Genomic DNA, 16,476 nt, shown 5'->3' with positions numbered 1-16,476 from the left:
ATGACTAGAAGTATGATAAGAAGTACATTTACTCTAATTGTTCAAATGGATTACTAACTGCGAATGGAGAAAGCAATTCACCCTGGATGGAATCCTGCCTTTGAGCAGATCTAGTAACCTAGAGTGCTGAACCCTCCGATGAGATTTTTGTCCTAGAGTTAATCTCCTAGGACTTCTCCTGAAGGGGTGGCTTTACCTCTGTTTGTTGTTATGACAATGTTCAACCCCACCTATGTGTACCCCACCCTTCATGATTTCTATAGAACTATGCTGTAAGGAGTAAGAGGGGACTAGAAAGTCCGGGAGTAGGAGGAGGACCAGATGACAACAATGACTGGAAGGAGAGGACTATGAGAATAAGACGAGACTAGGAAGGCGATAAGAAAGGAGAGGACTCTGAGGTCTACGAGAAGACTAAGATAAGGGAACTATGATGACTGGGACTATGACCAACACTCTGACTATGATTGTGCCGTAAGGGGAGTAATTGGACTACACAGGGAGGGAGAGAGAAATCAACTGTCTACCCATCAGCCTGGAGCCCGGACCCAGTTTCTCCGTCCCCTGGTCCTTCTTCTGTCAGTCTCAATTGTCTGTCCAGGGGAGGTGGCTCTCCGAAAGGGACATGAAAAAAGCAATCCCATTCACAATCGTGCCCCAGAAAATCAAATACCTCGGAATCAGCTTAACTAAAGAAGTAAAGGACCTCTACAAAGAAAACTATAAAACGCTACTCCATGAAATAAAAGAGGACAGGAGGAAATGGAAACATATCCCCTGCTCATGGATAGGGAGAATCAACATTGTCAAAATGGCAATACTTCCCAAAGCATTATGCAGATTCAATGCGATCCCTATAAGGATACCCATGACATTCTTCAAATAAATGGATCAAGCAATCCTGAAATTCATATGGAACAATAAATGCCCACGAATAGCTAAAACAATTCTTGGGGAAAAGATGATGGGAGGCATCACCCTCCCCAACCTTAAACTTTACTACAAATTGGTAACAATTAAAACAGCATGATACTGGAACAAAGGCAGAGCCGCACACCAATGGAACAGAGTGGAGTATCCCTGCACATAACCCCAAATGTATGATCATCTAATCTTTGATAAGGGGGCAAGAAATGTGAAGTGGAGCAAGGAAAGCCTCTTCAACAAATGGTGCTGGCATAACTGGACAACCACATGCAAAAGAATGGGCTTAGACCTCGACCTGACACCATGCACAAAATTCAGATCAAAATGGATTAAAGACCTCAACATCAGACCACAATCCATAAGGTACATCGAGGACAAGATCAGCAAAACCCTTCATGATATTGAAGCTAAAGGCATCTTCAAAGATGACACAGAACTAATCAATCTAGTAGAAACAGAGATAAACAAATGGACTATTTTAAACTAAGAAGCTTCTGCACTGCAAAAGACACAGTGACTAGAATACAAAGGCAATCTACAGAATGGGAAAGGATATTCACCCAATACCCATCCGATAAGGGATTGATATCAAGGGTATATAAAGCACTGGTTGAACTCTACAAGAAGAAAACATCTAACCCCATCAGAAAATGGGCCAAAAAAATGAACAGAAAATTTTCCAAGAAAGAGATACGAATGGCTAAAAGAGACATGAAAAAATGCTCTGCATCACTAATCATCAGGGAGATGCAAATCAAAAAAACCATGAGATACCACCTCATACCACAGAGAATGGCACACATCCAAAAGAACAAAAGCAATCACTGTTGGAGAGGATGTGGGGAGAAAGGGACCCTTCTACACTGCTGGTGGGAATGCCGACTGGTTCAGCTCCTTTGGAAAACAATATGGACGCTTTTCAAAAAATTAGAAATTGAGCTTCCATTTGATCCAGCAATACCACTGCTGGGAATATCTCCCAGAGAAACAAAAAAGTATAGTCGAAATGACATCTGCACTTATATGTTCATTGTGGTACTGTTTACAATAGCCAGAATCTGGAAAAAACCCGAGTGCCCAAGAACAGATGACTGGTTAAAGAAACTTTGGTACATCTATACAATGGAATACTAAGCAGCTGTTAGAAAAGATGAAGTCATGAACTTTGCATATAAGTGGATCAACATGGAAAGTATCATGCTAAGTGAAATGAGCCAGAAAGAGGGACAGACATAGAAAGATTGCACTCATCTGTGGAATATAAAATAATGGAGTAGGAGACTAATACCCAAGAATAGTAGTATATAATACCAGGAGGTTGGCTCCATAGCTTGGAGGCTGGCCTCACATGCTGGGAGAAAGTCATCCCAGATAGAGAAGGGAACACCAAGTAAAATGTGATTGGAAATCCCACGAGGGGAGGGAGATGCGTGCTGAAAGTAGACTAGAGACTGAACATGATGGCCCCTCAATACTCCTACTGCAATCTACAACACCCAAAAGGAGAGAGAGAGAACAAACTGGAATGCTTTGCCACAGAGGCGAGGTGGGGTGGGGGGGATGGGTTGGGGGGTGGGAGGGATACTGGGTTCATTGGTGGTGAAGAATGGACACTGGTGCAGGGATGGGCTCTCAAACATTGCATGAGGGAAAAAGAAGCACGAAAATGTGTCAATCTGTAACTGTACCTTCACTGTGACTCACTAATTAATAAATATATAAATTATAAAAAAATGGCAACAAATTTTGGGTTTGTTTAGCTTTTTACTAAAGACGCCTCTAAGCCAGTTTTTATTGCTGGACCCTAATTGTTCATTTTGGCTGTGATTGGAAGCAGAATAAACTGTGTGACTGCCATGAACTCATTAGGCAGATAATGGCTTAAGTGTTACAGTGCTCTAGACTAGCGAGGAAGGTTCAGGAACAGAACTGGGTCCCTGTGCCCGGGGCTCTGTGCGGAGAGCATCCTTCCTTCAGTCCTGCTCTGTGTTCTGCTCTAGGCATCAGTGCAGTGCACTGCTGCTGCTCTGTTCCCTCGGCCGTAGACTTTCTGAACACTGCATATTCTTTCTGTGCACTACCTGCATTGGCAGCTTTGTGTCCTTAACCCTGCACACTAGTTCGGCATAGTGCTGGCTCAGATTTCTAGCTAGTTACTTGATGGCAGAGCCTGGCAAGCTCCCTGTGGTGTATTCGATATGCCAAAAGCAGTAAAAATAATGGGTCTTCGGGGCTGGAGCGATAGCACAGTGGGTAGGGCATTTGCCTTGCACGCGGCCGACCCAAGTTCAATTCCCAGCATCCCATATGGTCCCCCAAGCACCGCCAGGAGTAATTCCTGAGTGCATGAGCCAGGAGTAACCCCTGTGCATTGCTGGGTGTTTCCCAAAAAGCCAAAAAAAAAAAAAGGGTCTCATTCCCCTGACCCTGAAAGAGCCTCCAATACAACACCATTGGGAAGGACGAGTTAGGAGAGGCTGCTAAAATCTCAGGGCTGGGACTATTGGAGATGTTACTGGTGCTCGCTTGAGCAAATCAATGACTAAGGGGATGACAGTGATACACTGATCATTGAGGTATGAATTTTCCATAGAATATGCACTGATACTGCATAACCATTCCTCTATGGAAAGAAAACTTTTGATGCTAAAACAATAAAGATTTTAAATAGAAAAAAAAAGAGAGAAACAGATGGCATCAACTAATATGGTTCACCACATCACAGCAGAGCCAAGCCATGCCCACTGTGTTTATCCCACAAATCTCTACCTTAAGAAATCAAGGGGAAAAATACCACATGCTGTGGCTCCTGTCAAATAAGGGCTCTTTCCACAAAGCTGAGACCCTCAAGAAAGCCCACAGTGATGAAAGAATTGGCAATCTCAAAATCCCACAATTCTTTGCCATAACTAGGTGGGAAAAACATGTAACTATAAAGGGCCCATGTGAATTCCGTTCTACCCTTAATGCTAATTATTATCTATCATTTGGTAGTCTGATCTCAACACCATTAGAGATGCAATACTTTTCTTTTATCTATTTTTTAAAATTTCTTTCCCCAACTACCCAGTTCCAATTACCCCCTAATCTGGTAAGATGTACTGAATGAACTTCTTATTTGGGCGTGAGGGTGAGACCACATCCAGCACTGCTCAGAGAATACTGCTTAGGGAAGTTTTCGCAGTGCTGGGGATGGAACCAGAAAAGACCACATGTAAGTGCAGCACTGTCACCCCTGCACTATCTCTCTGGCCCTCAGGTACAAGCACTTTCACTTAATGTGAGAGTAATTAACATTTTCCTGTTATTTTTCCGTATTTGAACACAAGGTTAGGGAACTGGTTTGGGAAGGTGTAAAATATCCGGGGTGACTAGGGGAGGCCCCGATGGCTCTCCCCCTCACCGCCTGGGTTGGGGGGCCCTCAGGCTGCTCTCCCAGCCAGGGCAGCCCGAGTCATGGGGCAGACAGAAGAAAGAGGAAGTGAGGGTTAAGCCGACTGATTTATCTGCTGCCATTTATTCCATTCTCTCCACACACCTGTCCCAGTCTCTGAGCTCCCCATTCTAGTCTCACTCTGCTCCTCATTCCCGTCTTCTGTCTCTCCCACTCATCTCTCCGCTCCAGCTCACAGCCTGGGTTCTCTCTCTCCTCTCTGGATTCTGACTCAGACTGCTTCTCCTCAATGACTACCCTCACTCTCCTTTACTGCCTCTCCCCCACTCTCTCTCCACCCCTGCCCTCTGGGCCCACGCTACACCCAGTCTGGTAGCAGAAGCAACATAAGAAAGCCCTTCCTGACTGCCCATCAGGCTCAAGGGCAGAAACACCACCCAGGGGTATTCTTCTTCTCCTAGCATTGAGGGAGAGATCTGAGGGATTTCGGGGAATTTCCTTCATGGGGAGGGGTCCAATCTCCTCAGGGTCTGCTGCTCAAGATCTTATCCATATCCACAATGTGGACCAGCCTTGGAATTTTCCTCCCAGAACTTTTGCTGACCTGTTTCATTGTCCAGGGCCTTTCCCTATCTACCTGCCTACATCAGACGCAGGGCAAGCGGTGAGCTATGTGCTACCGTGGCATCGAGATGGGACTGGCCGAAGTGCCAAAAATGCTTTTTTTAAAAAAAAATTTTATTGAATCACCATGTGAAACGTCACAAAGATTTCAGGCTTAAGTCTCCGTGATACAATGCTCAAAACACCCATCCCTTCACCAGTGCCCATGTCCCACCACCAAGAACTCCAGTATACCTCCCACCCCATGCCTGACCCCGGCCTGTGCAGCTGATAATTTTCACTTTACTTTCTTCTCTTTACTTTGATTACATTCAGTATTTCAACATAAAACTCACTATTATTATTTGGAATTTACCCCCCAAAATCAAACCTGCTGAAAAGGCAGCATTTTTTTTTCCACTGCCACTCTAAATGACTTTATTCAGCAAGATATTCTCCAATTCCATTAACTTTGCAGTAAATTGCAAATAAAACCATAAGATATAACTTCATAGCACTAAATACTCCATTGTGTTTAATTTTTTAATGTTTATTTACCATGTTTTTTTTTCTTTTCTGTATATTTGTTCTTTAACATGGTTTCTTTATCCATCTCATTGTTCTGAGCACTAGTATTATTTCTGGACCATGGCTATGGTGAACAATGCTATAATAAACATAGGAGTGTAAATATTCTTCAGAAATAGTGTCTTGGGCAGTGAGAGCCAATGATATGTCCATATTGTATTCCAAAGAGGTCGAACTAGTCAACATTTTCACCAATAGTGCATAAGGGCTCCAGAAAAGGCAGCATTTGATAATTTGTTTTCCCTTGCTGAAGAGATATGAGGTTTTGGATTTTTGTATTTTAGTAGCTAAGTCCAGGGAAATTTCTGCCAAAAACTGCATCATTGCAAGCTTAGTTCACAGTCTAGAGGCATTTCTGCAAGAAGCTGCTGGTGCTGAGAGTAGTCAGATGGCCTCTGGGATCATCTGGGCGCTCAGCAACGGAGGGGCGCACATGTACGGCTGCCCAGATCACGTCTGGGTGGAGAGCGGCCAAAGTGCCATAGTGCTTAACTCTAAGTTAAGAGCTTGGTCATGGACAAATGCTTGCATGATCCAAAAAATAATAACAAGATTCAGACCCTGGCAGGATTGGGAATCTGGCCTGAGAACTGTAGTCTGAGTCTGTGGCGAGATGTTGCCAGGAGAGCTGCCCTACAAGCCTCAATGCATCGTTTACTGTGCCCATACAAAAATAACTTCAGTGATTCAGCCAAAAGAAGACCATAACTACTCCCAACCTCCCTGGTAAACTCCTTAGCAACGGACTTTTACCTGGGAAGAAGCCCCACGTGGGGGCATGTTGGAGAAACCCTATAAAAGCCACCTTGAACAAAGGAAGGGTGCGCATATGCTGCCAGAGCCCACGTGCTGCTTGCGCCCACGCGGCTGAGCACATGTGGCACCTGAGCACGTGTTGACCGCCACATCTCCCCTCTTGAGATGTGTACTTTCATGCTTGCGTGTCTAATGCTAGGGTGTGTGTTGGGGCTCTCTCTGCTCCTGGAGAAGCCGTGTTCTCTCTTGAGTGCTTTACTCTCTCTTTCCTCCTCCTCCTTCACACCTTAAAACTCCTCCAAATAAAATTTATCTATTTCACTGCTTATCTACTCCTGAAATTCCTTTCTGCGAGGCAAGACAAGAACCCAGTAACCCTGGGTCCCGGGTGGCAGAGGCAGTTGGGGAGAAAGTGACCATCTTTCTCCTCCCTGCTTCACATAAGTAACCAGTGGGGCCCACCGACCTCAGGTCCATCCAGTCCTTTGTCGGGACCCTGCTTTTGGGGATACTAGGAAGTCAGGGCAACCGAGGCTTAAGTCGAAAGAACAGATGCCCAGGAGGAAAATATCATTTGGAGTTAATTAACTCTCATGTTACAAAACCATAACATTAACTGTCTTCTTGTGCCCATACCAAAAGGACATTGCTCTAAATTAACTATGCAAAGGACTTAAGGAAGAGAAAAATAATAATATTTACCAGTTAACAGACAAAGAAAGAAGTTATAAACACAGAGGAATGGGAGCACTGTGATGGGAGTAACCCAAATAAACCTGAGCTACCTGTGGCAATGTTATCCTGCAAGAAGGAATGTTGCAAAGCATAACTAAGCTACTCAAAATACTATTCCTGTGAATCTATATCATCTACATCATCCAATGACAATTTCGATCATGAAAACAATATGCTCAAATCTACCTTAAAAGACTACCACTTGAATATAATCTCTAGGAAGACAGAAATTTCTTCTGACTCATTCACAGCTTTTCACCCAGTGTCTAGAACAATGTGGGATTCCAGATAACATTCAAATACTGTTGGATGTTCCAGTGTTGTTGAATTAAAGGTTGCACTGTCCTGGGGGCTGGACCGATAGCACAGCGGGTAGGGCGTTTGCCTTGCAGGCCGTCGACCCAGGTTTGATTCCCAGCATCCCATATGGTCCCCTGAGCAGCTCCAGGAGTGATTCCTGAGTGCATGAGCCAGGAGTAACCCCTGTGCATCGCCGGGTGTGACCCAAAAAGAAAAAAAAAAAAGGTTGCACTGTCCTTCAAATGAGTTACAGTTATGGGTAGCTTGTTATAGTGATAACTAAGGGAGGAAAATGGAAAACACTGGCCGTTATGCTCCTGGGACCAAGTTTTCACTAGAAGACAGAACTAGCAGCAAAATGCCTCCATGCTTCCATGGCTGCATTGACTGAGCAAATATTTATCGAGTTACTCTCATGCTCACAGATCTACACTAACCCCTGGATGCATAATGAAAACAGACAACTTAGTTCCTATGATCTTAAGTCCTTCATGGATGAAGAGTAAAAGTCATCTTAAGGAAAAAGTCTTTAAAGATGAGTAAATTCGGGGCTGGAGTGATAGCACAGCGGGTATGACGTTTGCCTTGCACTCGGCCAACCCAGGTTCGATCCCCAGCATCCCATATGGTCCCCAGAGCACGGCCAGGGGTAACTCCTGAGTGCAGAGCCAAGAGTGATCCCTGAGCATCGCTGGATGTGACCCAAAAAGCAAAAAAAAAAAAAAAAAGACGAGTAAATTCCTCAAGGAAAGGCTGAGTGAACTCCAATGTTTGAGACACTAAAATGCCCTCTATTTGGGGAAGGATCTGTGGACCGAGGGCCACATTTGGAGGTACTCAAGAGTCTTTCTTGCTTTGTGCTTAGGAGTGACCCCTGCCTATGCTCGAGGGACCACCTGCTCAGGGGAACATATGCAGTGCTGAGGATTAAAGTAGGCTCAGTCACACGCAAGGCAAGTACCTCACACCATGTTGTATCTCTTTGGCCCTAAAATGACATGTCTTGAACATTGGTAGGCCCTGGGGATGCTCAATGCGGAAATACCTTGGGTATTAAACACAAAACAATTTCGGTGTGAACCCAAATTGGGAATATAAAGTGGCAAATGGAATTTGAAAAGTAAATAATTGGGAGGGAAAAGATGTGGAGTGGAAAATAAAAGGAAATATAGCAAGTTGCACTGGATTCTTATATTTGTAAACTGTGAGTGAATCAGGCAGTTAGGCAGGTAGGGAAGGGCCCCCACATGGCAATGAGTTCTTGGGAAGTAATAAAACCCAACTATTCCTAAGGCTGCTAAAAACCCACCTTGTAAAAAAAGATAATAAAAACCCACCTTGTAAACACAGGAACTAAGGCCTGACAAGACCTCACCTGATGCCAGCAACAGATCCAGAGAAGGCTGGAAGTCTTCAATGCGCAGCTAGAGCAGGAACAAATGCCAGGAAAGGACTGCCCCTTGGCAACCACCCTTAGCAACAGACTCTTTCTTAGGTAGACAGCCCCATGTGGGGCAGGTTGAGAGAAACCATATAAAAGTCAACTTGAGCAAAGGAAGCACATGCATGTGGTGCTCGATCACATGTGCTGCCCACATCTCCCCTCTTGAGATGTATACTTTCATACCTTTATACTTTAGTGCTGGGATGTGTACTGGGGCTCTCTCTCCACTCTGGAGAAGACCAGATTCTCTCTTGAGTGTGTATTCACTCTCTTTCTCTTTCACTCCACTCCCCACCAATCCAAACTTCCAAATAAATTCGGTTTTCACTGCTCCTCTCCTCCTAGAACTCTTTTCTAAGAGGCAAAGATGATGGACCTGAACATTCTGGATAAGGTCTGGGTAACAACTAACTTTCCTTTCCTGCAAAGAAGGCTCACTGTCGACTCATTCCTAGATTTCCCCAGCCATTCACCCGGCAGAGGTGAATAGAGAGAAAGTGGCGAATTTTCTTCTCTAGGCTACCTCTTTCTCCTCCCCACTTCACATAAGTGGGAAGATATCATGGATGCATACAAATTATGTTCATTTTCAATTGAAATCCTAATGAAATTATTCCTAGAAGTTAGTAATACCAGTGATATGAAGAGGTATATGTTCATATACCAGTGATATCAGAGGTAAGGGCTCCACCTATAGTTCGAAGACTGGTACCTACAGTCCCTCAAAATTATTTCTTGGGAAAGTGAATTTTTGTCCTTCGAAAGGTCTTCATTATCTATGTGTCTATGTGTTTTGCTATAATTAATATTCACAGTGAATAAGTGGTCAGTTTTATTTCAAATGAATTTCCTTGTGTTACCTCCAGTTAATTGCATCCTCATAATTCAATGGCTTTGTTTTAGATTAGTGTTCTATTCTCAAAGTGGTGATTTCTAACAAGAATAAAAAGAAATAAGACATTTTTTGTTTTGCTTTGGGGCCACACCCAGCAAGGTCAGGGCTGACTCCTGACTCTGCACTCAGAGTTCACTCCTGGCAGGCCTGGGGACTCTGTGGAGTGCCAGAGATCGAACCCAGTTCAGCAGCATGTAAGGCAGTTGCCCTACCTACTGTAGTCCTATCACTCCAGCCCTTAGAATCATTTTACTTACACCCATTTTGAGTTATGGATTTTATTATTATCTTATTTGGGGTTTAAAAAGTCATTTTTAAATGAGTAATTGGCAGTTGGCCAGAGCAATAGCACAGCAGGTAGGGCATTTGCCTTGCATGCGGCTGGCCCAGGTTCGATTCCTCCATCCCTCTTAGCGAGCCCGGCAAACTACTGAGAGTATCCCGCACGCATGGCAGAGCCTGACAAGCTACCCGTGCCATATTCGATATACCAAAAACAGTAACAAGTCTCACAACAGAGATGTTACTGGTGCCTGCTCGAGCAAATCGGTGAACAACGGGATGACAGTGCTACAGTGCTACAATTGGCAGTTGTGACTGGGTATTATAATATAGAATGAGATAAAAAGAATTGCATGCTACTATTATATCACTGTATCACTGTCGTCATCCCATTGTTCATCGATTTACTCGAACAGGTGCCAGTAATGTCTCCATTTGTCCAAGTCCTGAGATTTTAGCATTCTCTCCTTACTCATCTTTCCCAACGATAGAAGGCTTCTTTCAGGGTTAGGGGAATGAGACCTGTTGTTGTTACTGTTTTCGCCATGTTGAATTCGCCACAGGGAGCTTGCCAGGCTCTGCTGTAATAATAATATAATAATGATTATTATTATACATACATGCATACATACATGTATTATACATACATAGAGGCAGAGCCTGGCAAGCTACCCATGGCATATTTGATATGCCAAAAACAGTAACGATAGGTCTCATTCCCCTGACACTAAAAGAGCCTCCAGTCATTGGGAAATATGAGTAAGGAGAAGCTGCTAAAATCTCAGTGCTGATTGTCCAAGATTTAGGGTCACCTGGGCAGCCATCAGTGGTCTCACAGGCAGGTCAAACAATAGAATATTGCTCCCCCAACCCCACCGGATCCAAATAGGTGAGCCACCAGATCTTCAACAGGTGTTGAAGTTGACAGAGACATCAAGGACATATGTCAATGTCTTAGACCGCCTAACCAAACCTTAGCACAACAGGCAGATTAGAAACAATTTAGACAGGTTATAGGAAATTATTGTGATAAAGAAATTACACCATCTATGAGAAAATCCCAAGTACTATGGGATAATTGGGGATTTATAAAGGGAATCAGAATGATAAAAGTAGTCCTTGAAGTAGTCAGTTACAGTAGGCATATAATAGTAGCATTCTTGTATCTATATTAGAAAGAGGCTTTTATGTTGAGGAGGATTAGTGACTAATGGGGTAAATACTGCTATGCAATGTATCTTCACACTAACAAAAGAACATTTTAGGTAGTGGAATAAGCCATGCAAAGATTACTCTTCCTAAAAGCCATGTGTTTTTCATTTCTTGGTAGAACAGTGCAGTTCCTGTTACCCTCAACTAAATTGCCCTTGTTGTTTGTCAGATTACCTGTACATCCATCTCTGACCATTTAGCGGGCACCAATAATGTCTCTATTACACTATGTTTTTCTGTTTATGTAACTGACTTTGATTCTGTTTCTGTTGACTACGTTAATTTATATTCTGCCGATGTGGCTGAATATTATTGGTTAGGATGATAAGCTAGTTAATAAATGGGGCTGAACAGGCTGCTCTGGGTCACAATACGAGAGACAGCTTGTTAGTCTCCGTAAATTATTTCTTTCACATGCATATGTCAATGTCTTAGACCGCCTAACCAAACCTTAGCACAACAGGCAGATTAGAAACAATTTAGACAGGTTATAGGAAATTATTGTGATAAAGAAATTACACCATCTATGAGAAAATCCCAAGTACTATGGGATAATTGGGGATAATTGGGGATTTATAAAGGGAATCAGAATGATAAAAGTAGTCCTTGAAGGCAGTTTTAATTTAAAATAGTGTCATATCTGGATCAAAGTGGTAGTCCAGTGAATAAGGCATTTGCTTTGCACATGGTGGACCTGTGTTCAACCCCTGGCATCCCATCCCATATGGTCCCATGAACCCTTAAGGATTGTCTTCATACATGGAAAGCACTCTACTCATTTTTCTATCAATCCAGCCCTAGAACTCTGTCTCTCTCTCTCTCTCTCTCTCTCTCTCTCTCTCTCTCTGTGTGTGTGTGTGTGTGTGTGTGTTTAGGGAGAGATTTTGGGCCAGCCCCAGTGGTACTCAAGTACTCCTGTCTATGTGCTCAGGAGTGACTCCTCGTGGTGCTCAGGGACCACATGTGGTGCTGGAGTTATAACCAGAGTCAGTCACATGGAATATTAATATATTAACACTATACTATTGTTCAATCCCTGGAGTAGAAATATTTTTTAGAAGTGAAGAAAAGAAAACGCAGCAGGAGCTTGTGCAAAGACACAATTAGGAAATTTTCTGGTGAAGGATCAGCCAAGGCTCCAGGGGCTGATTTCATAGTAAAAATGCAGAGATGAGACAGAGACAGATCCTCAAAGACTAAACTATCTACTGCGTGTGATTTTTTAAATAGAAAATATTTGCTGATCCCTAATTAACAAAAGGAACATAGAAAAAAGAAGGAAAGAAAGAAAGAAGAAATAAAGAGGGCTGGAGCAATAGCACAGCGAGTAGGGCGTTTTCCTAGCACGAGGCCGACCCGGGTTCAAACCCCAGCATCCCATATGGTCCCCTCAGCACCGCCAGGAGTAATTCCTGAGTGCATGAGGCATGAGCCAGGAGTTACCACTGTGCATTGCCGGGTGTGACCCAAAAACCAAAAAAAAAAAAATTAAAAAAAGAAGAAATAAAGAGAAAGAGAAGGAAGGAAGGAAGGAAGGAAGGAAGGAAGGAAGGAAGGAAGGAAGGAAGGAAGGAAGGAAGGAAACACGTAAGCAAGCAAGGAAGGAAAAGAGGAAGAGGAAAGAAAGAAAGAAAAAGGAAAGTACAAGAAAGGGGCCTTACAGACCATTGTGAGAATGTTGGCTTTCAAAATATGGAAACAACCCGAGTACCCTAAAACAGAAGACTGGTTAAAGAAACTTTGGTACATCTACACAATGGAATACTATGCAGCTATTAGGAGAGATGAAGTCATGAAATTTGCTTATAAATGGATAAACATGGAGAGTATCATGCTAAGTGAAATGAGTCAGAAACAGAGGGACAGACATAGAGGGACTGCACTCACCTGTGGAGTATAAAATACTATCACATGAGGCTGACTCCCAAGGACAGTAGATACAAGGGCCAGGGGGATTGCCCCATAGCTGTAAGACTGCTTCATGAGCAGAGGGAAGAAGGCAGATGGAATAGAGAAGGGATCACTAAGAAAATGATGGCTGGAGGAACCAGTTGGGATGGGAGATGCATGCCAAAAGTAGATAATGGACCAAACATGATGACCTCTCAGTGTCTGTGTTGCAGGCTATAATGCCCCAAATTAGAGACATAGTATGGGGAATATTGTCTGCCATAGAGGCAGGGGGAGGGTGGGAAAGAAGGGGTATACCAGGGATATTGGTGATGGGGAATGTACACTGGTGGAGGGATGGGTGTTTGATCATTGTGAGATTGTAACCCAGACATGAAAACTTGTAACTATCTCACAGTGATTCAATAAAATTTAAAAAATTTAAAAAAATGTTGGCTTTAACTCTTAGAAAAATTAGGACCTATGGGAGTGTTTGAATGGAAAGGGGGTAGCATCTCATGTTTTGAAAGAAACATTATGGTTGCTCTTTGACAAATTTTAGGGCCACAAAAAAATTTAGGATTTAGGTCATAAGATATACTGGGGTACCACAGGGCCACAAAAACAACTGATATAATTTAGCAGGACATTCACAAAACTTTTGGGGGACCCACACTCGGTGGTTCTCAGGGCTTACTCCCTGTGCACAGGAATCTCTCCTGGCAGGTTCAGGGGACCAGATGATATGCCAGTGTTTGAACATGGGTCAACCATTTCCAAGGCAAGCGCCCTATAAGCACTTGACATCTTTTAGATTCTGCATGAGCATCTAGCGAGTCAATTCCCATTTTCAACATAAGATCATCTTACATTCCCTTCAGTGCTCTCCATCATTGCAAAGCTGCTTTTTTGGGGAGTCATTATAATAAAGAGCCAAAATAGTTAGAATATCAGTGTGGAGCAGGAAACAAGGCTGGTCATGTTTAACTTAAGTCCCAGGCTCTAGATGTCGCTACCTGCAGAACAGTGACACACGTTCCATTAACAGTACTGTGTTTAGTTAAGAATGGAATAGGAGGGGCTGGAGCAATAGCACAGTGGGTAGGGCGTTCTATTCCCAGCATCCCATATGGTCCCCTGAACACCGCCAGGAGTAATTCCTGAGAGCAAGAGTCAGGAATAATCCCTGTGCATCACTGGGTGTGACCCAAAAAGAAAAAAACAAAAATGGAATAGAAAAGATTTTAAAATTTTATATGTACTGGTTTCAAATATTTGTTGCTGAAGCACTGTATTGTTTTACAAGCTCTTATGCTATTGAAGTGTTGTGTTTTTTTTTCTGTGACTGCTCTAACTAATCACTGGTAGCTTGCACATCAAAAGAAAAATAAAATCCACACTCCTGGAAGCCAGAAATTTAATAGACACATCACTGGGACTATGGTGTCAGCCAGGATGCATGCCCTCTCTAGAATGACTTTAGCCTGCATTTTCTTTTAACTTCTGAGAACTGTCACGCGGCTTGTCTGGTGGCTAATACACTCGGGTCTTGGCCTCCATGGTCACATGACCTTCTCTTCTCTGCATCATCTTCTTCTGCCTCCATTTTGTCAGAACAAATGTCATGCCATTGGCTCACCTGATAATGTACCAGATCTCTCCATCGCCAGCCATAGCATCCATTCAATCAAGCTTTTACTAAACAAAGGAACATTTGCGGGGTTGATGATCTCTTTGAGTGGCCATTGGCCAGTCTACACCATGAGATTGTTACCGTCTAAAGCTACATGAACGGGACTGTATTTTGTATGTGTGTGAATGCTTTTGTGTGTGTGTTTGAGCCATACCTGATGGTGCTCAGAGCTTCCTCTTGGCTCTGTGCTCAGGGATCACTCCTGACAGGGTTCAGGGGAACATATGGATGGTCTGGGAGCCAATCCAGGCCTACTGCATGCAAGCCAAGCATCCTACCCTCTGTACTATGTCTCCTCTCACTGTCAATATTTCCCTTAGCCTGCGTATGAGACGTCCAGGGCTCTGTCCATTTATAAAGTGTGGAAACCTCTGCAATATGATAGATCCATACAACAGAATATTAGTCATATGAAGTACTGACACACTGTAGCACAGATGAACTTTGAAAGCACCAGGTTTGGACAAAGGCAGTCACAATGACACATATCTTAGGGTCCATGTATATGAAGTGCTCAGAGGATGCAAATTCATAAAGACAAAAGGAGAGTGTTGCCAGGAACCAGAGGAGAGAGAAAATGGAGAGGTTAGTGGATAGTGAAGAGGCTGTTTTTGGCGATGATGAAAATGGGATAGATAAAATACTGGTAATACTTGCAAAGCTAGCAAGTACACCAAATGCCACGGAAGTTAGTCTCCAATGATGGATCCAACAAAAAATATCTTTATGCAGATGTGTATTTTAAAAGGGTGCAAGTTCTCTCTCCTTCACTCATTCCCTAGAAGCACCTGGGAAAATTGGCAATAAGTGTTGGGCTGTAACAAACAACTGTTGGGCTGTTTGTTGTTCTTTGCAAACTCTAAATTAGCTAAACATAGTACATCTTGCCTTTTGCATTATAACAATATAAGGTGTCAGGACAGACCCCTTTGGGCCATAATCCCTTGTGCTGACCAAGGTGTTGCTACTATTTTTCCCCAAGGTATTGTTACTATTTCTTTAATTTTTTTTCTTGTTTTTGTTTGTTTGTTTGTTTGTTTGTTTGCTTTTTGGGTCACGCCCGGCGATGCACAGGTGTTACTCCTGGCTCTGCACTCAGGAATTACCCCTGGCGGTGCTCAGGGGACCATATGGGATGCTGGGATTTGAACCCGGGTCGGCCTCGTGCAAAGCAAATGCCCTCCCTGCTGTGCTATCGCTCCAGCCCCAAGGTATTGTTACTATTTCTTTATTTCTTTAAAGAAATGCTGAAAACACTTCACTTTAAAGCCCCTTCCACCACCCCCAAAAGAAAAAGGAATCCAACACTCTCAAGGTTATGCAGCTTGCTTTGGGTTTCTTGAGTCCTTGCATCTATAACACTCGGGGTTATTTTGGAGTCACATCACGTGGTGACGGTGGTTGCGGGAACCAGGTTGCCTGCTCAAGATCCAGCAAGGAACTCCAGAATGAATTCTGGCCCTTCGAGCTATCTCTGATCTTGTATATGATCTGCTATTTTAAACCTATTTTATTTGTTCTAACCTGTTTTTGTTGTTCCTCTCATTTATGGAATACAATTTTTCACTAAAAACATTTTCATGTAAACCACCAACCTTCCCATGATGACATCCTACTGTCCCTGTGCCAGCCCTTCCCCTTTTCCTTCCCTTTCATCCACCACCCCATAACTCTCCTAGGACCATCTCTTCCCACCAACGGCTTCCCAGCCGAAAGGAGAACCGGTACCAACCGCTTGGGGAGTGGCGACCTAGTGC

This window comes from Sorex araneus, chromosome 5, assembly GCF_027595985.1.
Source record: "Sorex araneus isolate mSorAra2 chromosome 5, mSorAra2.pri, whole genome shotgun sequence".
NCBI lineage: Eukaryota > Metazoa > Chordata > Mammalia > Eulipotyphla > Soricidae > Sorex > Sorex araneus.
The sequence above is the reverse complement of the archived record's forward strand: the minus strand, read 5'-3'. Positions refer to the sequence as shown.